The sequence below is a fragment of the Chiloscyllium punctatum genome, chromosome 29, assembly GCF_047496795.1.
Source record: "Chiloscyllium punctatum isolate Juve2018m chromosome 29, sChiPun1.3, whole genome shotgun sequence".
Taxonomy (NCBI): Eukaryota; Metazoa; Chordata; class Chondrichthyes; order Orectolobiformes; family Hemiscylliidae; genus Chiloscyllium; species Chiloscyllium punctatum.
Window position 1 is genome coordinate 33937456 of NC_092767.1, and position 27783 is coordinate 33965238.

At 46.4% G+C, this 27783-nt stretch overlaps 1 long non-coding RNA gene across 1 annotated transcript; it reads right to left on the minus strand.

Annotated features, from left to right (window-relative positions):
* Positions 1-19240: 19240 nt before the first annotated feature.
* On the minus strand, positions 19241-27191 carry LOC140454334 (uncharacterized). The gene is made up of 3 exons (XR_011952672.1): positions 27138-27191; positions 26853-26964; positions 19241-19324 (listed from the first exon to the last, which is right to left on the minus strand). It is a non-coding gene; the product is annotated as an uncharacterized lncRNA (long non-coding RNA).
* Between the last annotated feature and the right edge of the window lie 592 nt (positions 27192-27783).

Consider the following 27783-nt stretch of genomic DNA (forward strand, 5'->3'; position numbering starts at 1 on the left):
TTACATAAATTTGGAAAGGCAAGGACAGATTAGAGTTTGTCAACATGGTGGGAAATCATGGGAAATAAACTGAATTGAGATTTTTAAGGATGTAATGAAGAGGATTGATGAAGGCAGGGTGGTGAACGTGATTTATATGTACTTCAGTAAGGCATAAAACAAAGTTCTCATTCCTGAAGAAGGGCTTATGCCTGAAATGCCGATTCTCCTGCTCCTTTGATGCTGCCTGACCTGCTGCGCTTTTCCAGCAAGACATTTTTCAGCCCTGATCTCCAGCATCTGCAGTCCTCCCTTTCTCCGAGTAAAACAAAGTTCTGCATGGTCAATTGTTTAGAAACATGAGGTCACGTGGAATGCAGGTAGAATACTAGCACATTTGGATACAGAAGGTAGGAGACAGAGGGTGGTGATGGAAACCTGTGAGACCTGTGACCAGCGGTGTGACACGTTGATTGGTGCTGGGTCCACCTCTTTTCATCATTTATGTATCTCCCTCATTGCCACTTTGGGCTTGCTCTGACCATGTTAGTCTCGGGCCCACAGCCACATCCATGACTCGATGGGCCGAATGACCTTACTTCCACTCCTAGGTCCTGTGTCTTATGGTCACATCCCAGATGGCCATCCGACAGCACTCAGGACCCACGCCCACTGGCACACTTCCCACAATGCATCACCACTGCTGCCTCCCGACAGAACTCCAGAAATGAAGGAAAATACATACTACAAGGAGAGAGAGGGAAAGGAATAAGGCCAGCCTGGAGCAGACGGGCTGAATGTGCCTGTTGCACAATCTTGGATAACTTGCTCTCTCTCTCCCTCACACTGCCAGCTCCCACTCTCTCTCCATCACACTGTCCGCTCCCATTCTCTCTCCCTCACACTGTGCGCTCCCACGCTCTCTCTGACACACTGCCAACTCCCACTCTCTCTCTCCCTCACTCTGTCCGCTCCTACTCTCTCCATCACACTGCCCGCTCCCATCTCCCTCTCCTTCACACTGCCCGCTCCCACTCTCTCTCCCTCACACTGTCCGCTCCCATTCTCTCTCTCCCTAACATTGCCCGCTCCCACTCTCTCCCTCCCTCACGCTGCCGGCTCCCACTCTCTCTCCTTCACACTGCCCGCTCCCACTCTCTCTCTCCCTCACACTGTCCGCTCCTATTCTCTCTCTCCCTCACACTGCCTGCTCCCACTCTCTCTCTCCCTCACACTGCCCGCTCCCACTCTCTCTCTCCCTCACACTGCCCCCCAACTCTCTCTCTCTCCCTCACACTGCCAGCTCCCACTCTCTCTCTCCCTCACACTGCCCGCTCCCACACTCTCTCTCTCTCCCTCACACTGCCCGCTCCCACACTCTCTCTCTCTCCCTCACACTGCCCCCCCCACTCTCTCTCTCTCCCTCACAATGCCCGCTCCCACACTCTCTCTCTCTCCCTCACACTGCCCGCTCCCACACTCTCTCTCTCTCCCTCACACTGCCCGCTCCCACACTCTCTCTCTCTCCCTCACACTGCCCGCTCCCACACTCTCTCTCTCTCCCTCACACTGCCCCCCCACTCTCTCTCTCTCCCTCACAATGCCAGCTCCCACTCTCTCTCCCTCCCTCACACTGCCCGCTCCCACACTCTCTCTCTCTCCCTCACACTGCCAGCTCCCACTCTCTCTCTCCCTCACACTGCCCACTCCCACTCTCTCTCTCTCCCTCACACTGCCTGCTCCCACTCTCTCTCTCCCTCACACTGCCCACTCCCACTCTCTCTCTCTCCCTCACACTGCCCACTCCCACTCTCTCCCCCTCACACTGCCCGCTCCCACTCTCTCTCTCCCTCACACTGCCCGGTCCCACTCTCTCTCTCCCTCACACTGCCCGCTCCCACTCTGTCTCCCCCTCACACTGCCCGCTCCCACTCTCTCTCTCCGTCAAACTGCCCGCTCCCACTCTCCCTCTCCCTCACACTGCCCGCTCCCACTCTCTCTCTCCGTCAAACTGCCCGCTCCCACTCTCCCTCTCCCTCACACTGCCCGCTCCCACTCTCCCTCCCTCACACTGCCTGCTCCCATTCTCTCTCCCTTACAATGTCCGCTCCCACTCTCTCTCTCCCTCACACTGCCCGCTCCCACTCTCTCTCCCTCACACTGCCTGCTCCCACTCTCCCTCCCTCACACTGCCTGCTCCCATTCTCTCTCCCTTACAATGTCCGCTCCCACTCTCTCTCTCCCTCACACTGCCTGCTCCCACTCTCTCTCTCCCTCACACTGCCTGCTCCCACTCTCTCTCTCCCTCACACTGCCTGCTCCCACTCTCTCTCTCCCTCATACTGCCGGTTCCCACTCTCTCTACTTTGCAATGCCGGGGTTGCTTGATTTTATAATCAGTGCATTGAATATAGGAGTTGGGAGATCATGTTGTGGCTGTCAAGGACATTGGTTAGGTCACTAGTGAAATCCTGCATTCAATTCCTGCTGTAGGATGAAGGTTATAAAACTTGAAAGGGTTCAGTAAAGCTTTACAATGATTTTGTTGGATTGAAGGTTTTGAGCTATAGGAAGAGGCTGAATAGGCTGGGGCTATTTTCCCTGGAGTGTCAGAGGTTGAGGGGTGACCTTGCAGAGATTTATAAAATCATGAGGGGCATGGATAGGGGAAGTATCTATTTCCAATACTAGAAGTTGTGGGTATAAGGTGAGAGAGGAAAGACTTAATAGGGAGTTTAGGGCAGTGTTTTCCTTGCAGAGATTGATGTGTGTATGGAATGAACTGCCAGAGGAAGTGGTGGAGACTGGTACATTTACAACATATAAAAGGTATTTGGATGTGTATATTAATAGGAAAAGTTCAGAGGGATGTGGGGCAAGTGCTGGCGAATGGGATTAGAATAATGTTGGGTATCTGGCCAGCATGGAATGGTTGAAGCAATGGTCATTTTCCATGCTGTACATCTCTATGACACTATGACTCTGTGAAAGGTAGGAAGTGCATGGGGCAGACTGTCCAAGGGTTGGACACAGGGTTGATCTAAATACTTTTCAACATTCAGACAAATGATCTACCAACAACCGTGTCTCACCGTTTTCTCTATGCTGATGACTGAGAGTTAAATTGTCATAGCATGGACACAGACCGCTCCGTTAAACCCATTCACCCTGAACAGATCTAGTCCCATTTGCCAGCACATGGCCCCAATCCCTCTGAACCCTTCCTATTCATACAACCATCCGGATGCCTTTCAAATGCTCTCATTGTACCAGCTTCCACCACTTCCTCTTGCAGCTCATTCCATGCACGCACTGACTTCTATTTGAGAAAAGTTGCCCCTTAGGTCCATCTTAAATTTTCCCATCTCACCTTAACCCTGTGCGCACCAGTATGGACCCCTCTTCCCCGTAGAAAAGACCTTGGCTCTTCACCCTATCCACGCTGTTCATGATTTAGCAAACCTCTCTGAGGTCATCGAGTCAGAGAGTCATAAAGATGTGTAGCAGACATCCCAACCCAATCTAGTCCCACCTGCCAGCACCCAGCCCATATCCCTCCAAACCCTTCCTATTCATACACCCATCCAAATGCCTCTTCAATGTTGTAATTGCACCAGCCTCCACCATTTTCCCTGGCAGCTCACTCCAGCTCTGAATGAAAAAGTTGCCCCTTCGGTCTCTTTTATGTCTTTCCCCTCTCACCCTAAACCTATAACTTCTAGTTCTGGACTCCCCCACCTCAGGGAAAACACTTTGTCTATTTACCTTTTCCATGCCTTTCATGATTTTATAAATCTCTCGAAGCTCACCCCTCAGCCTCCAATGCTCCAGGGAAAACAGCCCCAGCCTGTTCAGCCTTTCCCAATAGCTCCAATCTTCCAAAGCTGGCAATATCCTTGTAGACTTTTTCTGAAACCTTTCAAGTTTCACAACATCTTTCCGATAGGAAGGAGACCAGAATTGCACACAATATTCCAACAGTGGCCTCCCCAATGTCCTGTACAGCTGCAACATGACCTCCCAACTCATGTACTCAATACTCTGACCAATAAAGGAAAGTTTTCCTCACTATCCTATCTACCTGCGACTCCACTTTCAGAGAGCTATGAACCTGCACTCCAAGGTCTCTTTGTTCACCAACAGGTCACTTCTCAGCCTCCAATAGCTCAAACCCTGGAGCCCCAGTGACATTTTTATATATTTGATCCGCAGCATTTCAAGTTTAACAACATCTTTCCTATAGCAGGGAGACCAGAATTGAATATAGTATTCCCAAAGTGGCCTAACCAATGTCATGTACAGCCACCCTCCTACACTCAATGTACTGACCAATAAAGCCTCTGTAATTCTGCCCCAGATCCTTAATGAAGGTGTTACAAAGGTGATGGAATACTGCAGCACATGGGGTCTTACACTGAATCGCCCATCAACCATATCCAGTGTATGTCAGCTCCACAACTTCAGGGTCCAAACAGAACTGTGCATTTACATTGATGTCCACCATAATCCCAGCCAACATCTTTGTGTGTGACTCAAGCCAGAATGTCACTGCTTTCAAGATTGTCCTGATCTTCAACAGCAAAGTCTAATTATTCAAGGTCATACATCTTTTGACCATATCCAAAAAAAACTGCAGATGCTTATATTAGAAACAAAAGCAAAACTTGCTGGAAAAGCTCAGCAGCATCTGTGAAGAGAAATTGTTTTGTGTCCAATGATTGTTCTTCAATACTAACCGTGTCCACTTTAATTGTCCAATAATCACAGGTCCACCCATTCGTTTGGTTTAATTTTCAGACTCAAATCTGTTGAACACAAAGTGCACAAACATGCCTGGTTATCACACCCAGATCAAAATATTATAAAGGTCAAGCACTTTGAAAATATCCAATTTGGAAATAACTTCCTTACCAAATTGTTTTCATGACAATATTTTAAATTGTGTTTCCAAATATTCTTCAGTCCAGATACAAATACATATTAAATTGCTTCCACCTCTCTCCCGTGTGAGTAATCTGGTATATGAATGTCAGTGAATGTGTGACACTATGTATGTAGGCCATGCCTCTGAAAGACTGACAGATTGTTCCAGACAGCATTTCTCTTCAGGTCTTCATAACAAACAGGTTACAGCCTGGACCCAACCAGCTTACACTCACAAAACATAAAACCCAGTGCCCACCATTGGTTGTGATTGGGTAACATTTTAAATGAATTCTAATCCATTCCTGGGCATCGCTGGTTGGGCCGGCAATTATTGCTCATCCCTCGTGGTTGTTGAGAATGTGTTCTGGGTTTGGAAAGTGCTGTCTAAGGAGCTTCTGTGAATTTCTGCAGGGCACCTTGTCGCTGGTGCACATTGCTGCTCCTGTGGGTCAGTGGGGAAAATAACATGGACGTTTGTGGATGTCGTGGCAATCAAGTGGGGTCTTTTATCCCGGCTGGTGCCAAGCTTCTGGAATACTGTTGGAGCTGCCCCCATCCAGGCTTGTGGGGAGTATTCCATCACAATCCTGACTGGTGTATTATAGATGGAGGACAGTCTGTGGGGGATCAGGAGGTGAGTCATTCACTGCAGTATTCCGAGCCTCTGACCTGCTCTGTTGTCACTGTATTTATATCACTGGTACAATTCAGTTTCTGGTCAATGGTAACCCCAAGGTGTTGACAGGAGAGGATTCAGCAACGGTAACCCCATTGAATATCAAAGGATGATGGTTTGATTCTCTGTTGTTGGAGATAATCAGTGTCTGGCATTTATGTGGCACGAATGTTCTTTGTCACTTTTCTTCCTAGTCCTGGATATTATCCAGGTTTTACTGCACTTGCCAAGGGCTGCTTCAGTATCTGAGTAGTCACACATGATGTTGAACATTGTGCAAACATTGGCTAACATCCTAAAGATGGAGGGATGTACATTTATAAACTATTGAAGACTGTTGGGCCGAGGACATTCTCCTGAGGAACTCCAACAGAAATGTTCTTTCGTTGTGATGACTGACCACCAACAATCACAACCTTCTTCCTTTGTGCCAGGCCCAACTCCAACCAGCAGAGAGTTTTCCTCAATTTCCATTGGCTCCAGATTTGCTCAGGTTCCTTGATGTCACACTCAGTCAAACACAGTTTTAACATTAAGCCCAGTCATACTCACGCCGCCCTCTGGTATCATCTCTGTTTCTCCAAGGACATGGTCACACACCAGTCCCTCATCGGAGAGGGGCAACTGGTGCTGAGTGTAACCTGAGGGTCACCATGGCTCAGGCCAGGGTAAGAAGAAGAGTCCTTCATGGTAACATCAGCTAATGTGGGAATAGGGCCAATGCAGTTGGTGTGCCTCTCCATTGTAAACCATCTATCCAGCTCACTGAGGGAACGAGTTATTGAGTGGGCATTCTTGAGAGAAGGATACCTTTAGAACATAATGAGATTTAGAGATGGGAGTGTTTGATTGGAAAACAATATTGCTCGCAGAATGAAAGTTCTCATTTCATTAATTAATGTGATCAGAATTGTCCAGTCTTTAAAACTTAATTTCACAAATACATGTATATTTATTTGAGCACTGAATGTGCGTTGTCATGATCTGTTTGTTCACATTTGAATGAAACACTAATGTGAAGAGTGGTGGCACCTCACAATCCCCAGGTGATCCTCCATGGTATCGGTTAAAGGGCTGGGAAACGTGGGACATCAGTGTTTGATGGAGAGAGATTGACTGCAGCATGAAAACACAGATTACCTCAACGCTGAAAACATCCGGAATTATCAATAAATTATTCAAAATGATTCTTGCCATGTTAGTATTCCTGATAAGGGATTTAAACTATTGAAACTTTATAAATCTAGGTGAGAGTTGCTCCCTGCACCTTGTGATCGAAGATGTTATGTTTTGGTCCAGTGGTCGCCATTATACAGACACTCGAACATTGGTGTCTCTTATTATGTCAGGTGTTATGAATGTTCTCTGTGGTTTAATTCTGATTTGTGAGGGTTTTTGTGGTGCAGTGGCAGTGCCCCTACCTCTGAAACACAAGGTCTGTGTTCAATTGCAAACCTGCACTGAAGGTGTGTTTATGGGAAGGAGAGAAGGAGAGGCAAGAGAGGAGGGGAGTGGTGTTTTTGATAAGGGAAAACGTCATGGCAGTACTCAGAGAGGATATTCCTGATGGATCATCCAGTGAAGTTGTATGGATGGAACTGAGAAAAATGAAGGGTGTGATCATGTTGTTGGGATTATACACTAGCCCCGCTCCACTCCCCCTACCCCTGCAAGACTCAGCAGGCAATTGGGGGGAAAATATGAAGGGAGCTGGCTAAAGGCTGTAAGAATGATAGGGTTTCAAGAAAAGGGGATTTTAACCTTCCAAATCTAGACTCGGAATGGATTGGAGAATTTACTAGATATATTCAGGAAAACTTTCTAATTAATATGAAGGCGGCCCTCCATGAGAAGGGGCAATACCCAACCTTTTCTCAGGAAATAAGGCAGGACAAGTGATGGAGGTATTAATGGGGGAGCACAAACTGCTATTCGATTAGTTTTAAAATAGCTATGGAAAAGGATAGACTGGTCGACAAGTTAAAGTGTATGGAGTTGACAGTGGGGTCTTTGGACATTACAATCTGTAAGTGTGATGTGGAGAATCCTTTTCTGAGTCTTGTAAATGAGAGTGAGATTCACTCTGCATTCAGGTCTCTGTTATTCTTTACAAGTCTAATGGATAATGTTTATATATTTCATGCTTATCTCTATTAGTGTTTGTAATTGTATCTCTAATATTGCAATGTACAAATAATTTTCAATGTGGTATATCAATTATAAAGAACCTGACCTCTAATGGGAGTATCCATTTGAATTGAATAACATGCGTGCCTTCTGAACATGATGTAAAACAGAAAATGCTGCAAATACTTTATATGTCAGACAGCATTTGTAGAGAGAGAGAAACAGAATGAACGTTTCTGGCCAATGACCTTTCATCAGAGAAAGTGACTGAGTATTTCCAGCAGTCTCTGTGTTTATTTAATGTTCACAGTATCTGGAGTATCCAGCTTTTCAAATTATAAATCTCCATAACGTATTATTGGAAATGGGATTTATTTACGGACCAGTTTGGAGAGAAATATAAATCATTTCTTTCACTCTTGTTCTGTCTGAGTGTTCAAATAAAAATGTCACCGGAAGGTGGGATCAGAGTGGGACTGAACAGTGTCTCTGTCTGAGCCTGTGGGAGTGATGACCCTCTGTGTCTCTGTATCTCTGTCAGTGATAATGTGAGTGTGTGTGAGAGGGAACTACCTGCATTGTTACTTGTGGCTCAGCTGGAAGGTGGGAAGAAGAGCAGAAGGGAAAGGCTGTGATGGGCTGGAGGGCAGGAGAGGCTGAAATGACAGAGTAACAATATTGACCGAAATGGTGCAAGGAACCATGGGTGGAGGTGAGGTGGGAGAATGGGAGAAGAGAAGAAACAAAAGATTGAGGTGTAAATGATCCTCACTGACTGTCATCTAAAAACAAACAAAACAAAAGAAAATGGTGACAGAGATAAGATAGTGAGGTACTCTGTCATGTCCCCCTTCACTGTTTACAGGATGCACATTTACTCTCCGATTCTGAATGAATCTGTTTTCTCATCATTAACTCTCGCATTGCCAGTTACTCTCAGTTTTAAAGGATCCTGTTTCAGCAAATGGACCTGGAGTCAAGTGTCCAATTCATTGGATTTACAGAAATTCTGTTCCAGCCCAGTTTCAGTGGGAAGACACAGGGAAATGTCCTCTGGCTGTTGGTGTGATGGACCCTTCCTCTCAGATCCTGAGAACTTCGCATGAAACAAAGAGTCTGTCACTGACAAGCAATCTTTGTACACGTGACGTGTCTCCTACATGTGCACTGGACATGGCAGAGATAGTTTGTGGTGAAGGGGCTGGAGGATACAGAGAGAGGGAGGGGTGGAGGTGGTGGAGTAGATTACAGAGATAGGGAAGGCGTTGTAGTGTCTGGAAGCGGTTACAATGATAGGGTGGTGTTTTGGGACAGAGTGATGTCACAGAAACATAGAGAAGTGCAGGTCCTGGAGAAGGTTAGGTAGATAGGGAAGCATGTTATTATTCCTGATCACCCAGCACTCCCTGCACTATCAAGCCTTGCCCTTCACCCTAACAGGAACATACTGTCACTGAAAACTCACTATCTCCATTTTCAAAGGCTTCCCATTTTCCAGCCCTCCTTTTGCCTGCAAACATCTGCCCCAATCAACTTTTGAAAAGTCTTGTCTAATACCATCAAAATTGCCTTACTCCAATTTAGAACATTAACTTTTAGATCCAATCCATCCTTTTCCGTCATGAGTTTGAAGCAAGTTGAATTATGATTGCTGACCCCAAAGTATTCTCAGCTTACACCACAGTCACTTGCCCTGCCTTATTTACCAAGAGGAAGTTAAGTTATGCTCCTTTCTAGTACTTACATAAACATATTGAATCCAGTGACAGAGACAAAGTGGGGTCACTCTGCTCTCCCCTGGGTCAGTGACACAGACACAGTGGGTCAGTCTGCTCTCCCCCGGGTCAGTGACAGAGACACAGTGGGGTCAGTCTGCTCTCCCCTGGGTCAGTGACACAGACACAGTGGGGTCAGTCTGCTCTCCCCTGGGTCAGTGACACAGACACAGAGGTGTCAGTCTGCTCTCCCCTGGGTCAGTGACCTAGACACAGTGGGGTCAGTCTGCTCTCCCCCGGGTCAGTGACAGAGACACAGTGGGGTCAGTCTGCTCTCCCCTGGGTCAGTGACAGAGACACAGTGGGGTCAGTCTGCTCTCCCCTGGGTCAGTGACAGAGTCACAGTGGGGTCAGTCTGCTCTCCCCTGGGTCAGTGACAGAGACACAGTGGGGTCAGTCTGCTCTCCACTGGATCAGTGACACAGACACAGTGGGGTCAGTCTGCTCTCCCCTGGGTCAGTGACACAGACACAGTGGGGTCAGTCTGCTCTCCCCTGGGTCAGTGACACAGACACAGTGGGGTCAGTCTGCTCTCCCCTGGGTCAGTAACAGGGACACAGTGGGGTCAGTCTGCTCTCCCCTGGGTCAGTTACAGACACACCCTGGGGTCAGTCTGCTCAACCCTGGGTCAGTGACCCAGACACAGTGGGGTCAGTCTGCTCTCCCCTGCGTCAGTGACAGAGTCACAGTGGGGTCAGTCTGCTCTCCCCTGGGTCAGTGACAGAGACACAGTGGGGTCAGTCTGCTCTCCCCTGGGTCAGTGACACAGACACAGTGGGGTCAGTCTGCTCTCCCCTGGGTCAGTGACACAGACACAGTGGGGTCAGTCTGCTCTCCCCTGGGTCAGTGACAGAGTCACAGTAGGGTCAGTCTGCTCTCCCCTCGGTCAGTGACAGGGTCACAGTGGGGTCAGTCTGCTCCCCCCTGGGTCAGTGACACAGACACAGTGGGGTCAGTCTGCTCTCCCCTGGGTCAGTGACACAGACACAGTGGGGTATGTCTGCTCTCCCCTGGGTCAGTGACAGAGACACAGTGGGGTCAGTCTGCTCTCCCCTGGGTCAGTGACAGAGACACTCTGGGGTCAGTCTGCTCTCCCCTGGGTCAGTGACAGAGACACAGTGGGGTGAGTCAGCTCTCCCCTGGATCAGTGACAGACACAGCGGGGTCAGTCTGCTCTAACCTGGGTCAGTGACAGAGACACAGTAGGGTCAGTCTGCTCTCCCCTGGGTCAGTGACAGAGACACAGTGGGGTCAGTCTGCTTTCCCCTGGGTCAGTGACACAGACACAGTAGGGTCAGTCTGCTCTCCCCTGGGTCAGTGACAGAGACACAGTGGGGTCAGTCTGCTCCCCCCTGGGTCAGTGACACAGACACAGTGGTATCACTCTGCTCTCCGCTGGGTCAGTGACAGAGACACAGTGGGGTCAGTCTGCTCTCCCCTGGGTCAGTGACAGAGACACAGTGGGGTCAGTCTGCTCTCCCCTGGGTCAGTGACAGAGACACAGTAGGGTCATTCTGCTCTCCCCTGGGTCAGTGACAGAGACACAGTGGGGTCAGTCTGCTCCCCTCTGGCTCAGTGACAGAGACACAGTGGGGTCAGTCTGCTCTCCCCTGGGTCAGTGACAGAGACACAGTGGGGTCAGTCTGCTCTCCACTGGGTCAGTGACAGAGACACAGTGGGGTCAGTCTGCTCTCCCCTGGGTCAGTGACAGAGACACAGTGGGGTCAGTCTGCCCACCCCTGGGTCATTGACACAGACACAGTGGGGTCATTCTGCTCTCCCCTGGGTCAGTGACAGAGAAACAGTGGGGTCAGTCTGCTCCCCTGTGGCTCAGTGACAGAGACACAGTGGGGTCAGTCTGCTCTCCCCTGGGTCAGTGACACAGGTACAGTGCTCTCCTTCCCCCTTCCACTTGTCGATGGTGGTGATGATGTATACATTTGGACATGCTGCTGGGCAGAGTCATGCTCTTGGAGAAAGTGAGGATTGCAGATGCTGGAGATCAGAGTCGACAATTGTAGTGCTGGAAAAGCACAGCCAGTCAGGCAACATCCGAGGAGCAGGAGAGTCGATGCTCCAAGCACACGCTTTTCATCAGGAATGGCAGTGGGTTGGCAAGGCAGGGGTGTGGCTGGGGGGAAGGTAGCTGGGAACGTGATAGGTAGATGGAGGTGGGGGTGATGATAACAGGTCGGAAAGGAGTGTGAAGCAGACAGGTGGGAAGGAAGATGGAAAGGTAGGACAGTTCAAGAGGGCAGTGCTGAGTTGGATGGCTGGATCTGGGATAAGGTTGAGGAAGGTGAAATGAAGAAACTGGTGAAATCTACATTGATCCCGTGTGGTTGAAGTGTACCAAAGTGGAAGATGAGGCATTCTTCCTCCTCTGGATGATACCCAGCCAATGTTCCGTTGTTTATCTCTCGGAGTCCGGGCTCCCCTCGCTCCTGTCTGCCTGCTTGGTTACAGGCGTTTCCTTCCCCGGTCTCTGCTTCTCTTCAGCCGTTCCTGGACCGGTGTTGCCTGGGTGAAGTAAAGGAGAGGATCACGATCGGAGAACCTACAACCAGAGAGAACACAGAGCCAGCCAAGTCCAATAACCCACGCCCCAGCCTGGGCTGAGATGCTCTTTCAGGAAGGAACCTTCCATCGAGCCCACAACAATGTGGGAGGGGTAACCCTTGGATGAAGAGAGGACCAGGAGACGGGCAGGACCTGTTTGTAGTGTGACTCTTAACTGCCCTCTGGTCTATTAGGGATGGGCAATAAACACTGGCCTGGCCAACGGTGCCTCCATCCCATGGATTTATTTGTAAAAAAGCGACAAAGTAAGTCAAATTAAATCAAACTTCACCACCCGTCATCTCTCTCTCTCTCTGATGCGAAATTGGGATTATGGTGATTTGACCGTTCATAACAAAGCTGTGAATCTGAGCACAGCAAGTTGATATGAATCCAAAAAAAAATTCCCCTGGCCGAGAGTGGCTCAGAGGTTAGCATTGCTGGAGCACAGTGCCAGGAACCAGAGTTTGATTCCAGCCTTCGGTGGCTTTGTGGAGTTTTGCATGTTGTCTGCTTGGGTACCCTTCGGGTGCTCTGATTTCAAAGATGTTCAAGTTAGATGGATTGGCCATGCTGAATTGCCCATAATGTCCAGGGATGTGCAGGCTGGGTGGGTTACCATAGACACACACACACACACACACACACACACACACACACACACACACACACACACACACACACAATGCTTAATCTAATGCAACATCCTGGTGGTTCTCCTTTGCACCCCCTCCAGTACAATCACATCCTTCCTATAATGTGGTGACCAGAACTGCACACAGTATCCCAGCTGTGGTCTCACCAAAATTCTGTAAAGCTCCAACATGACACCTCCCTGCTCATGTATTCAGTGGCTTTGATCCTTCTTAATTCCCTTACCTGCCTATCCTGCTGCCTTCACGGATGGCTGGACACACAAACCAGGATCCGTCTAATCTTCTGTGCTTGCCAGGGTCCTCCTATTTAACGTGTACTCCCTTGCCATGTTAGTCCTCCAGAAATGCATGTCACAGAAATTTGGGCATTCAGTAGCACAGAATGCAGAAAAAAAAACGACTGGCATCAAGAGATGGCATCTTTTAAACATTGTAACTGTGCCCACATACATTACTTCGTCTGGAAGTTCATTCCATCACAAACCACGCTGGGAAAAGAGTTGCTCCTCAATCTTTAAATCTTTTTCCTCTGACCTGACAAACATGGCCCTGAGTCTGAACTCCCCCACACGAGGGAAAAGACCCTTGTCATTTACCTTATCAATCACTGTCATGATTTTATAAACCTCAGCAAGGTCACCCCTCAATTTCCTATGCTGCAGTGAAAAACACATACAGTTCTGATGTGGATCCTTCAGAGAGGGGACAAAAAATGTTTACCAGGATGTTGTCTGGAATGGGGGATTTTACCTGTGAAGAAAGATTGGATAGACTGGGTTTGTGTTCACTGGAATGCAGGAGGTTGAGGGGCGACCTTATAGAAGTTTATAAGATTGTGAATGGCATGGATTGTGGAAAGTATGAGGCCTTTTCTCAGGGTGGAAGAGTCAGTTACTTGGGACACAGGTTCAAGGTGGAGGGGTCAGGGGGGTGTTTAAAAGGGATATGTGAGGCATGTTTATCATGGAAAGGGTGGTGAGTTCATGGAACACACTGCCAGAACAGACAATGGAAGCAGACACAATTGGAGTTTTCAAGAAGCATCCAGCAGCAGGCATGAATAGGAAGGGAACAGGGGAATACGGATCCTGTAAGTGAAGACAGTTTTAATATGGAAGGCAAAATGTGTCAGTGCAGGCTTGGAGGGTTGAAGGGCCTGTTCCTGTGCTGTAATGTTCTTTGTAAAATGTCCCCAGCCTCTCCAGTCTATTTTTATATCTCAAACCCTGCACTCCTGGCATCATCCTGGTCAATCTTTTCTGAACCGTCTCCATTTTAATAATATCCTTCCTACAGCAGCGTGAGCAGAACAGGACACAGTCTTCCAGAACTGGTCTTACCAACTTCCTGTCCAACCTCAGCACACCATCCCAACTCCAGTCTTCAGAGAGCTGAACAATGAAGGTCATCACACTCCAGCAGGTATTGTTTCACCCTGACTCACCTAGTAACTGTCCACATCTCGCTGGGACACTGACGTGAAACATCTTGGCTCTTTGACTAATTCGACCAAGTCTCATTTCCTACTGTTCTTGTGTATCCCTCAGAACAGGAATGTAATGTGCATTCCCATGGAACATCACAATGACATACTTGTTTGTGGATTCACATGAAGTGGGCATCGCTGACTGGGACAGCCTTGTTACCCATCCCCCGAATCTCTCTGGCATAAATGATAAGGAACTCTCCTCTTTAACTCCACTGTCCTTGTGTTTTAAGAATCCTGACCACAAATGCAAAGTCACATGGGAGAGAGTTCCAGGATTCTGTCCCAGAAAAACTGAAGGAAGGATGATTAGTTTCAAAGTTGGGATTAAGGGTGAAGTGGAGAGTAACTGCAGAAGGAGTAGTGTTGCATCATATTGCTGGCCTTGTCTTCAAGGTGATATTGATGTTGGGTTTACAAGGTGCTGTTGAGGGACCCTTCCTGAATTACTGTAGTAAATCCACAACAGGTATAACATTGTTTCCAGGAAAAAAATGGACAGGATTCATCAGAGAAGGGAAATGCAAATTGCTCAAAGTCTCATGAGATGATAACATGGAGGGCCCAAGCAGCTGAAGGCCGGTGGAGTGATGGAATCAGGGGATGGTCAAGAGGCTGGAATCGCAGGAGGGCTGACATCATGGAGTGATAATGAGCATTGATGTGACAGCTAAGACAGGGTTATTGGGACTGGAGGAGGTATCAGATATAGGGTGGGGTGTAGGGGGTGGAGGAGGTTCTGGAGATAGGGAAGGTGTCAGGGCTGGATGAGGTTACAGAGATAGGGAGGAGTGTACTGGGTGGAGGGGGTGACAGAGTCATAGAGATGTACAATGCAGAAACAGTCCCATCAATCCAACTCGTCCATGCCAACCAGTTCTCCTAACCTAATCTTGACTCAATTGAGGAGAAAGTGAGGACTGCAGATGCTGGAGATCAGAGCTGAAAATGTGTTGCTCGAAAAGCACAGCAGGTCAGGCAGCATCCATGGAGCAGGAGAATCGACGATCAAACATGAGCCCTTCTTCAGGAATGAGGAAAGGGTGTCCAGCAGGCTAAGATAAAAGGTAGGGAGGAGAGACTTGGGGGAGGGGTGTTGGAAATGCGATAGGTGGAAGGAGGTCAAAGTGAGGGTGATAGGCTGGAGTGGGAGTGGGGGTGGGGGCGGAGAGGTCAGGAAGAAGATTGCAGGCTAGGAAGGCGGTGCTGAGTTCGAGGGATTTGACTGAGACAAGGTGGGGGAAGGGGAAATGAGGAAACTGGAGAAATCTGAGTTCATCCCTTCTGGTTGGAGGGTTCCTAGGCGGAAGATAAGGTGTTCTTCCTCCAAACGTCGTGTTGCTATGGTCTGGCGATGGAGGAGTCCAAGGACCTGCATGTCTTTGGTGGAGTGGGAGGGGGAGTTGAAGTGTTCAGCCACGGGGTGGTTGGGTTGGTTGGTCCGGGTGTCCCAGAGGTGTTCTCTGAAAAGTACCGCAAGTAGGCAGCCTGTCTCTCCAATATACAGGAGGCCACATCGGGTGCAGCGGACGCAATAAATGATGTGTGTGGAGGTGCAGGTGAATTTGTGGCGGATATGGAAGGATCCCTTGAGGCCTTAGAGGGAAGTAAGGGGGGAGGTGTGGGCGCAAGTTTGCATTTCTTGCAGTTGCAGGGGAAGGTGCTGGGAGTCGAGGTTGGGTTGGTGGGGGGTGTGGACCTGACGAAGGAGTCACGGAGGTAGTGGTCTTTTCGGAACGCTGATAGGGGAGGGGAGGGAAATATATCCCTGGTGGTGGGGTCCGTTTGGAGTTGGCGGAAATGACGGCGGATGATATGCTGTATATGGAGGTTGGTGGGGTGATAGGTGAGGACCAGTGGGGTTCTGTCCTTGTGGTGATTGGAGGACCGGGGCTCAAGGGCGGAGGAGCGGGAAGTGGAGGAGATGCGGTGGAGGGCATCGTCGATCATGTTCGGGTGGAAAATTGCAGTCTTTGAAGAAGGAGGCCATCTGGGTTGTACGTAATTGGAACTGGTCCTCCTAGGAGCAGATGCGCCAGAGACGAAGGAATTGGGAATATGGAATGGCGTTTTTATAGGGGGCAGGGTGGGAGGAGATGTAGTCTAGGAAGCTGTGGGAGTCGGTTGGTTCATAGTAAATGTCCGTGTTGATTCGGTCGCCCGAGATAGAAATGAAATGGTCTAGGAAGGGGAGGGAGGAGTCTCAGATGGTCCAGGTGAATTTGAGGTCGGGGTGGAAGGTGTTGGTAAAGTGGACGAACTGTTCAACCTCCTCGTGGGAGCACGAGCCAGTGCCGATACAGTCATCGATGTAATGGAGGAAAAGGTGGGGGGTGGTGCCAGTGTAGCTGCGGAAGATGGACTGTTCCACATATCCTACGAAGAGGCAGGCATAGCTGGGGCCCATGGGCACCCACATGGGCACCCAAGTAGCCACCAATGTCAGGCTTACCGGTCTATAGCTTCTCTCAGCTTTAAAGCATCACCTTTTCATTCTGAGGCTATGTCCTCTGGTTCTAGTCTCTCCTACTCGTGGAAACACCTTTCCATATCCAGTCTACCATGGGGTCTCAGTATTCTGTCAGTTTCAATCAGATCTCCCTCACTCTTTTGAACTCCATTGAGTCCAGACCCAGAGTCCTCAGCCACTCCTCATGTGACAAACCTTTCATTCCTGGGATCATTCTTATAAAATGCTTCAGGAATGCTCTTAACTTACTATTGTGAGAGATGACATTACACTGAATTACAAATTTTGACTGCAGGCTATAAAACTACCGAACTTTAGCAGCAAGCTATGTTAGTGTCCCTTTCTCACTGACTGCTGCTCTCTCCTCAACAGTTTGAAGGGTCTATGATGTGTAGATACTAAACAGTACAAACTGAGTGTACACATCTCTCTCTGTAATGAGAACAACCCATGGTCTACTCAGACTATGTGGACTTTACCTTTACCTTCACCAAGCATACATTAATATGATTAAGAAAACATTTACTCAACAACAGGAATGGGTTGGATGATTACAAAAATAACTTGGTCCACATATATTTTGCCCGAACCATGGTTGTTACCATATAACCAAAAACAATTATACATGAGGAAGTCTAAACCTAGTTTATTCATCCTAGACGTGTGTTGCAATTCAGTTCTTTCTGTTTTCTTGTCTTTGACAGTGCATTACCCTATAATGTAGGTATGCCTGTGCTCATGTATGTTCACCCTGTTCAATGTCCTTGTCTTTATCTTCATCTTCACTCTCAGAAGATTACTGCTGATCCCCTATTTCCTCTGCCTAAAGTCCACACCCTGTTTGTCGACTGCACTTGAGAAAGGCATAGTGCCCCATTTCTGATCTATACTGCAATGCCCCACTGGAGCTTCCAACTCATCTTGAAGTGGTTGAGTTATGATTGTTCAACTATGGCCCTGGTGGAAGCATGGGCAGTGTTGTATCTTCATTTTGCCATTGCCTCAGGGACGCACTAGCATCTTGATAACATTCAGAGACCCTTATTTCAAGGACATTGGAGTGTAAGAGGAGGGAAGACTTACTACAACTGACAAAGGTACAGGTGAGACCACATAGAGCCATACAACATACAACCGTCCGGTCCAACAAAGCCTTGCCGAACATTATCCCAAACTAAACACGTTCCACCTGCCCGCTCCTGGCCCATAGCCCTCCAACCATTTCCCACTCATGTACTTATCCAAATGTCTTTTAAACCTAATAATTGTACCCACATCCTCCCTTTTCTCAGGAAGTTCATTCCACATATGAACCACCCAAAGCATAAAATGTCTTTCCTCTCACTTTAAAAATGTGCCCCCTCGTCTTGAAATGCCCACCCTTGGGAAAAGACAACAAGCATTAACTCTATCCATACCCATCATTCTTTTATAAACTTCTATCAGTCTCGAGTAATGTGGGCAGTTTTGGTCACTTTGTTTGGGGAAATTTCATTGGAGGCAGTTGAGAGAAGGTCTACTAGGCTAATCCCCAGAGAGCAAGGATTGTCTAAATAGCAAATGCTAAACAGGTTGGGACTCTACTCACTGGAACTTCGAAGAATGAACTAACTGAAAAATATGGAATTCTTGAGGGGTTTTACAGGGAAAATGCTGAGAGGAGGTTTCTTGTCATGGGGGAGTCTAGGACCAGAAAGCATGGTCTCAGAATCAAGGGGTGCCAGTTTAAGACTGAAACGAGGAAGAATTTCTTCTCTTTGTGTCTTTGGAAGTCCTTGTCACAGTGCCCCCTGTGGGGGCAGAGTCCTTGTGTATATTTAAGGCTGAGATGGATAGATTCTTGATCAGTCAGGGAATCAAGGCTTCCAGGGAAAGCACAGGAAGGTGAAAGTGAGGAATGTTGGATCAGTCACGATCCTATTGAATGGTGGAGCAGGATCAAGAGCTTAAGGGCCTACTCCTGCTCCTGTTTCTTATGGCATTATTGTCATGTGGTCATCCTGAGCACTAACCCACTGTTCTGGAAATCATGGTGTCGAATACTACCACAGCTGATGGTGAAATATGAATTCAATAAAATCTGGATTTAAAAACTAGCCTATGACGACCATATAACCATGTTGATTCTCAGATTACAGGTTTATTAGTGAAACTCCAGATCCATGGCAATTATGTTGGCTCTTAACTGACATCTGAAATAGTCAAGTAAGACACTCAGTTCAAAGGTAATAATGGATGGAAAACAAATGGCAGCCTTACCAAAAAAGCCACATCCCAGGAAAGAATAACAAGAAAAGAAACATGTTATGAAGCAAATTTAGAGAATTTTTCATTTAATTCCCTGCAGCTCTTCTTCTGTGGCCCAAGGTCTTTGGAAGGAGGCAGGATCTCGGGACTTGTCTTCTACATCAACATCACGGCAGCTCCAAGACGGTCTGAAGCAATCCTCCAAACTCTGGCATCGATGGTTCCATATAAGTTAAACATTGTTGAAGTGACAAAACCTTTCCACTCTCCAGCTCTGCAGGTTGGTGACAGGGCAGTCTGAAAGCAACATGGGTACAGGCTATGGCACCCTACAGCTGGGGGAAGGTAGTGATGGCAGAGAATCCCACTGCCCAGGTTGCTTGGCTCTCCTTGTTATGGGTGAATGATATAAACAAGTCTAATCTGGAGAAAGAGGCATCAGTGACAGCTTGGATGCATTTGCAGGTCGCCTCAACTGGGAGATGCTACAAAAGACCCAGTGTAAAATATATGTGTGTGTAAAATGTATGGGATTTTGAGCTAATGTTTTGTCCTAATTATTTGAAAACACTTAATAATTATCTAGGTATGTCTTTCTGGAACCTTGACTTAAAGGGGGAATGTGCCCCCTGGAATATTAATGGTTATTTATTATATTGTGCTCGTTTGTAAGAAAAATCATTGACAGATTTTGTTCTGAGCAAGGATCACTGGATCCAAAACATTAACTCCTGATTTCTCTCCACAGATGCTGCCAGACCCGCTGAGTCTTTTTTGTTTTTGGAATGACTGCAGTTTTTGAATAGGAAATGGGGCTTTATTTTGTATTTTGAAATATTTTATAATATATTGCAAATAGAAAGGAAAATAAAGAACTGCAGATGGAACTGGAGATCTGAAAGAACCAAATTCAAAACATGCCTGAGAAATTCAGAGGCTCTGGTAACATCTGAGGCAAGAGAAACACAGTTAACACTGAGTCTCGTGTGACTGTTCCTCAGAACTCTGTTTCTCTTTCCACGAATGCTGTCAGACCTGCTGAGTTTCTCCAGCATTTTCGATGTTCGTTTTGATTTCCAACATCCACAGTTTTTGCCTTTAGTCAGATCTGAAGATAAAGCCGTTCATATCTGTGTCTTAGGGCACACTGTTCACAAGTAATCCATGGCTGATACATTAAACAATAAAGACATTTGAGAATGCAGGTGGGAGACAATTTAAAACAAGGAAAAAGAGTAAGTGCTGAGGGAATGCAGCAAGTTTGCAGCATCTGTGGAAAGAGAGACAGACCGACAGACAGAGTTAACGTTTTGAGTTCAATGTTCAGTTTTCATGACAATTTAAGGTCTCCTCTGAATGACAGAACCTCCCCCTAGTTCTGTTCTGGAAGCTCAGGACTGATGTTCATGTTCAAGTTTTGTACAAGGGCCAGATCCTATTCAAATGGCTACAGTTTAAGCAGTTAAAGCCTGTGTAAATTTGGGGAATGAATATGAGGGTTTTGCAATTAAAGCCCAGCTACCAAGCCAAATCAAGCTACAATTGAAAAGAATACATTTCCATTGGCTCAGAACAAGGCAAACAAACAAAATAAATTGATTGCAAGAATGTTTCATTATTGAGGTTAGTCTGCCCTTCTCTCTGAACATAATAAACTGCAATGAACAATGCACCTGCTTCTAGAATTGGTTTTATTTCAACAATAAATACTTTGTACAGTGAGCAATAAAATCTTGCTGAGGACACAGGACAGTGAATATTTTCTCTGTGCTGACATTTGAAACACAGATGGAAGTGATATGGGATATTTTGGAGCTATCATGGTCCCTGGATCACTAAAGATTACATATGTAAGTAAGATACATATGGAAATCCTGATGATATGACTTGCACGTTTCAAATTCCCATGACATTCTGTCGACCTTCTCCCTGACCATCAAGGACACCCAAGGCTTAACTCCCAGCTCCCTGTGTACCAGCTCCCCAGCCTGTGATATCTTACCTTGGTTTATTTAAACATTCCCATCTATCAGTCTGTTCCTTTGCCCATGTGATTACTATCCAAACCCACACATTACCTTCTGAATACTCAGTGACCAAGTGAGTAAGCTAACCTCCAGATCCAGCCCCACAAACCTCCAGACCCTCCGAACCCTGTCAGCTGAAATTACAAACATACATCATGGATCATCCGATTTCAGCCCCACCCCTTACCCTCCTCTTATCTGACCTGTCAAACACCTTGACTGTTAGAACCATCCTCCAACCCAGAACTGACCAGAAAACACCACCACCCACACATTCCAATTACTCCCACCAACTGGATTCTGCAATTCAACCTCAACCATCCAGCTTTTGCCCCCAAACAGGCACAATTACCCCCATTGAAATGCATTGACACAGTAGAGTCAGGCCTGATTATACTGCCCCTTTTCCCAACGATCCGGATACACTCAAGGCAGAATGACCAGCCCATCCTTGTACCAGCTCAGCAATCTGCATTATCCAATCTTCATTTATTTATCAAAGCCATCCTCTGAAATGTGAAGGAAGGATGTGACTCAGGAAACACATAGATTTGACAAAAATCTTCTGTGAAGATTGCAGCTCTGTACCAGCTGAGCGACAGAATTCCATGATTATGTGCGATGAATCTGTCACAGTCACATTCCATCAAGTTGCTCTGGAGAGTTTCAGAGATCGGAACTCTGGGTCGGGGACAGAATTGTCACATTCGATGGATTTCCAACCAGAATTCTTGAGACCAAAGTTTGGTTTCTGGTCACTGGATTCAAAACGTTAACTCTGATTTCTCTGCACAGATGCTGCCAGACCTGCTGAGCTTTTCCAACAATTTCTGTTTTTGTTTCTGATTTACAGTACCTGCAGTTCCTTCCATTTTATTTAATTTCAAGGACCTGAATGCTCAGCATTTGTCCAATATAAAATGTTCAAATAGCCAATTACTACGAGACAGAGATGAACAGTTAATAAGTCTGTTGTCCACCTGTAAACTTGTGAAATACTGACTCTCTTTGTCCCTGTGCTGCGTAACTGACTTACTCAAGGGCTAATGCAACAGGCCAGACAGACAGTAAGTCAGGAGCCATGTGAGACAGTATTGAATGTCCATTGAATGCTCATTGGCATTTGGTGCAAAAGTTTGGATTAAGACGCAGTCTGGATAAATTAGATATTGTAAACAGGAGATAATCAAATGGACAGTCACTATTTTCAATAATATAAAAGAAAGAACGGTGAATGTTGGAAATCTGAAACACAAATAGAAATTGCTGGATATTTCTCTCTGCAATCTCTCTACCGATGCTGCTAGACCCGTGGAGTTAACATTTTGACCCTTTTGCAGAATTGGACTTGAAATGTTAACTCTACTTTCTCTCCACTGGCTTCAATAAGCAGCTCTGCCACCCCCATTTTGGAGCAGATATTTTAATCTTCATTTGCTGAGTAACATCAACTCAGACAGCTCAGTTTCCAGACATGAAAGTTTGTGTTTTGGAAATGGGCATGCAAGTTAAATCCCTCTCATTTGCCCTGTTAACAAGGCTTTGGCTTCTTTTGATGGGCAACATAAAGACAGACCGTTTTCCCATGATACAAATATAAATGGTTTCTGTTCATATGAGCCTATCCAATATGTTTGTATTTAAACAAATCAAAATAATAGCTCTATATCTGAATGTGGACAGCTTTTGTGTCAACTGAAACAAATCCATAGCACACATTGATGTAAATAACTACAGCGTGAGGACAGTTAAGGGATAGCAGCCACTCAAGGGGCTGATCGATAGGCCCCCTGATGTTAGACATGAAGAGATATTGGCTACTTGTGATAGTGAGATGGCAATCATCACTGCTGACTTGAATCTACACAAAGACTGTGTAAATCAGGTTGGCAGCAGTAATGTGGATGAGAGGTTATTGATGACCTTCGAGAAAGTATCTTAGAGCTGCGTGTTCTGAAGCAACCAGACAGAAGGTTATGTTATTATCATCTTATTAATACTGTGTAATGTGACAGGATTTATGAAACAATCTCAGTGTAAAGGCTCTCCTACGCAGCAGCCATCACAATATGATTCAATTTTACATCCAATTTGAATGGAAGAAGATTGACTCTGAGGTAAGTGTTTCAAACTTAAACAAGGTCCACTCTGCGGGCATGTAAACTAAGCCAGCTGAAGTGAATGGCACAACTGGCTCGGAGAGAGATCAGGAGAGACAGTGATGGCAGAGATTTAAGAGGATACCTCAGAATATTCAGAAGTATATTTGGACTGAAACAAGAGACTTTAAAGGGAGGACTCGCTATCTGTGGTTGACTGAAAAGTTGAAGAAACCGTACAACTTGAGGATGGGTGGCAGGTCAGATGATTGATTAAAAAATAAATCATGGCACAGAAAAAAGTTAATTTGAAGGAGGAAATTGGAATCTCAGAACCCAACTCAAAATCTTAAAAACAACAAAGCAAGAGTTTCCATGGGTATTTAAAAACAAAATATGTACGCAATGTGAGTGTCACTCCTCTGGGGAGTGAGAATATTGAGTTATTGGGAGATGATAGGGGATAAAAAGCGCAAAGCTGGAAAAGCACATCAGGTCAGACAGCACCCAAGGAGCAGGAGAATCGATGTTTCAGGCATAAACCCTTCATCCATAGATGTTAAGGAAATGGCGAATTAAATGAATAAGTACTTTGCTTCTATCTTCACTATAGAAGATACAAAAAGCATTTCAGTAATAGTGGTAAGACACTGTTTTGCTGACATTTAAACTTCAGGCCAACTCTGTCTGCATGCTGACTCAGAACTGAGCACATGCACAGTTCCAGATTGTCTGGATCATCATCCCAATCTCCCTCACCCTCTCCCCTCCTCTCTGAATCTGAACATCACCACCATTCTCCGCACCACCTCCACCAGCCCCAACCACCATCAGACTGGACATCAATCTCTCTCTTCTCCAGGTCACAATCTCTCTCTCACCCTCAGACTTTCTCTCCCACCCCCACTCTATCCCTCCAAATCTCAACATCCAGTGAAACTGAGCAGACATGGAAAGAAGATGCATGATTGAAACACTTCAACCAATCACATTCACCCATGAATGAGCAAGTATCTCCCTAGAGAATACTGCATGTGCTCCTCAGTGTCAACCCAACTGTAAGTCAGGAAGTAGGAGGGAGGGATGAACACAATGTAATTACAGTCACTAAGGAGGCTGGACTCAGCAAACTGATAATAGGTCTCATCACCTTCTGTCTTCATCCCAGAGTCTTAAAAGAGGTTGTTAATTCGGTTGTAGATGCATTAATGCAAATTCTTTGAATTTCCCAAGATTCATTAGACTTCACTCAGTCAGAGATCATTTAGTCTGTCAATGTTTTGCCCCATCCCTTGTCAGTGACCATCACCTCCCTGCCTCTAAACCTCTTCTGGCCCCAAGGCCTATCTGGAATGACTTGATGGCACTAACTGCTGTTTGTAGACTCCCGCAGACACTAACCTCTAGGATGCATAAGGTTCACTTGGTACAAGGTTCATTAATTGAAACCTGCTGTTTTCTATTACTACGGTATAATAATTCTATTTAACCCTGACCGTAAATTCATTTCAACAGTCCCTTATATTGAAAGAGGATGTAAATGCATTAAAGACAGTTCAGAGAAGGTTTACTCGATGAATATTTTGAATGAGTGACTTGTGCAATCGGGATAGGTGCTCAGACTGGGTTTGTTTCTGCTGGAGTTTAGACGAGTTAAGAGTGATCTGATCAAACTGTATAGATGCTCTTAATGATGTTGACACAGTGAATATGGAATGGATGTTTCTTCTTGTGGGTGAGTTCAGAATTAGGGACCATGTTAATAAAATTAGTGAGGGGTCACACTTTTTTGGACAGAGATGAAGAGAATTCTTTTTTCGGGTGTGTAACTTTGGAATTGTCTGTCCCAGAAAGTGGATATTTTTAAGTCACAGGTAGATTTATTCCCTTGCATAACAAGAATCTAAGGTTACACTGGGAAGATGGGAACTCAAAACATAGACTTATCAGCCATAAACTTATGAAAGAGTGGAATAGGTTCAAGTGAGCAAATGAATTTTTAAATGCATTCATGAAAGTTTCCTCAAGCAGTATATAGAGGATCCTACTCAGGAAGGGACAAAACTTGACCAACTCATGGGAAATTGGGCAGGACAGGTGATGGAGGTGATAGTCGGGGAGCACTTTGGGACCAGTCCTATTAATTTTAAAGTAGTTATGGAGAGGAACTTGTCCACAGGTTCAAGTTCTAAATTGGAGCAAGGTGAATTTTGATGGAATTAGACAGGAGCTTGCAGGGGTTGATTTGAGTAGTTTGTTTGCAGGTAAAGGGACCTCCAGCAAGTGGGAGGCCTTTAAAAGTGAGCTCGCTGGAATTCAAGGTCTATATGTTCCTATGAAGGTGAAAGGCAAGGTTGACAGGAATAGGGAACCCTGAATGACAAGAGATATTGAGGCTTTGACCAGAAAACGAATGAGGTATGGCTGAGGTACCGGCAACTGGGACCAAGGGAATCCCTGGATGTATACAGGGGATGCAGGGTTTTACTGAAGAAGAAATCAGGAAAGCAAAAAGGGGGCATGGGATGGCCTTGGCTGAGAAGGTTAGGATGCATCCAAAGAGGTTCTTTAAGTAAAAAGGAGTAAGAATAACTAGTGAAAGAACAGTTATTTCTTATTTTCTAAAGGCAAGTGTAAGTCATTGTGTTCCAGAGGCAATTCATTTGGACAAATTGATCGGCTTGAAGCAAAGCGCACTTTATTCTTACACTGCAGTTAAAATAGTGATTTTAAAATAGCGGCAATTCCAAGATGGAGGTGGAGTAGGACACCTGAGATCGAGCTTGTCCACTCCGCCCATTTAGAGTCATCGGGTCATCGGGTCATAGAGATGTACAGCACAGAAACAGACCCTTCGGTCCAACTCATCCAGATATCCCAACCCAATCTAGCCCCACCTGCCAGCACCCGGCCCATCTTCCTCCAAACCTTTCCTATTCATATACCCATTCAGATGCCTTTTCAAATGTTGCAATTGTATCAGCCTCCACCACATCCTCTGGCAGCTCATTCCATACATGCACCAGCCTCTGTGTGAAAAAGTTGCCCCTTATGTCTCTTTTATATCTTTCCCCTCTTACCCTAAACCTATGCCCTCTAATTCTGGACTTCCCCACCCCATTTGTCTATTTATCCTATCCATGTTCTTCATGACTTTATAAACCTCTATACAGTCACCCCTCAGCCTCCGACACTCCAGGGAAAACAGCCCCAGCCTGTTCAACCTCTCCCTACAGTTCAAATCCTCCAACCCTGACAACATTCTTGTGAATCTTTTCTGAACCCTTTCAAGTCTCACAACATCCATTTAAAAGGAAGGAGAGCAGAATTGCACACAATATTCCAAAAGTGGCCAAACCAATGTCCTGTCCAGCTGTAACTAACTCCTGTGTTCAATACTGTGACGAATAAAGGAACGCCTTCTTCACTATCATATCCTACCTGCAACCCTATGTTCAAGGTGCAAGAACCTGCACTCCAAGGTCTCTTTGTTCAGCAACACTCCCTAGGACCTTACCATTAAGAGTATAATTCCTGCTCATATTTGCTTTCCCAAAATGGCTCCTACCATCACTACTTTACAGTTGATAAACTTTTGCACAACCTCCCTGAAAATTTATCTTTACATAGCTTTCCCATGAGTTCTTGGCCTATAGAATACAGGCCTAATGCACTTTATGGTCTCTTAAGAATGTCAACCCCTGTGTGACAACTTCCCAACTGCAGCATTGCAATGTGCCCTTGTAGACTAGAGGGATAATTAGTGGGATTAGTTCAGCCTTGTTCAAAAGAGGAGAATTACTTGACTATCAAAGTAGTACATACTATTCAAGCTCAATGAAGGAGGAACAGAATATTGGTTTGCTTCAGCATTGTCTCATATGCTGCAGATGGGAGCTCTGTGAGTATTCCTTCATTTGAAAAGGGGATTTTCAAACTAAATGAGAGAATAATTGTATTAGATAAAATCAATCAAGTCCCATTCGCCAGCACCTAGCCCACACCCCTCCAAACCGCTCCCACTCAAATACCCATCCAGATGCCCCTGAAATGTTGCAATTGTACCAGCCTCCACCACCTTCCCCGGCAGCCCAGTCCACACACACATACCTTTCCTTTTCATTTTTCTCTTTTCCTTCTTCGCTTTTCCATTTTTGATCTTTCTCCCCTCTTCTTTCTTCTTCCTGGCCATGGGACTCCTGGCTTCAGACTGTGCACAAACCCAGCCTGACAGTCTCTCGGCCCAGCTGAGCAATCTCTCAGTAGCCCAAGGTGCCGCTCTCTCAATGGCTGAGCATGTGCAGTCTCTTGGCCAGGTGTGTTGATCTCTCTGCCTGACGTGGTGATCTCTCAGCCGGTTGTGGTGATCTCTTGGCCGGGTGTGGGGATCTCTCAGCCGGGTGTGGGGATCTCGCAGCCTCCCATGGTAATCTCTCAGCCCAGCGTGATGATCTCTCAGCTGGGGTGATGGTGATCTCGCAGCCTGGCATGGTGATCTCTCAGCCTGGCATGGTGATCTCCTAGCCTGGTATGGTGATCTCTTGGTCTGGCATGGTAATCTCTCGGCCTGGTGTGGCAATCTCTCAACACAGCGTGATAATCTCTCAGCCCAGCGTGATGATCTCTCAGCCCGGCACGGTCAACTATCAGCTGGGGCTATGGTGATCTCTCAGCTGGGGGGATGGTGATCTCTCAGCTGGGGGGATGGTGATCTCTCAGCCTGGCATGGTGATCTCTCAGCCTGGCATGGTGAGCT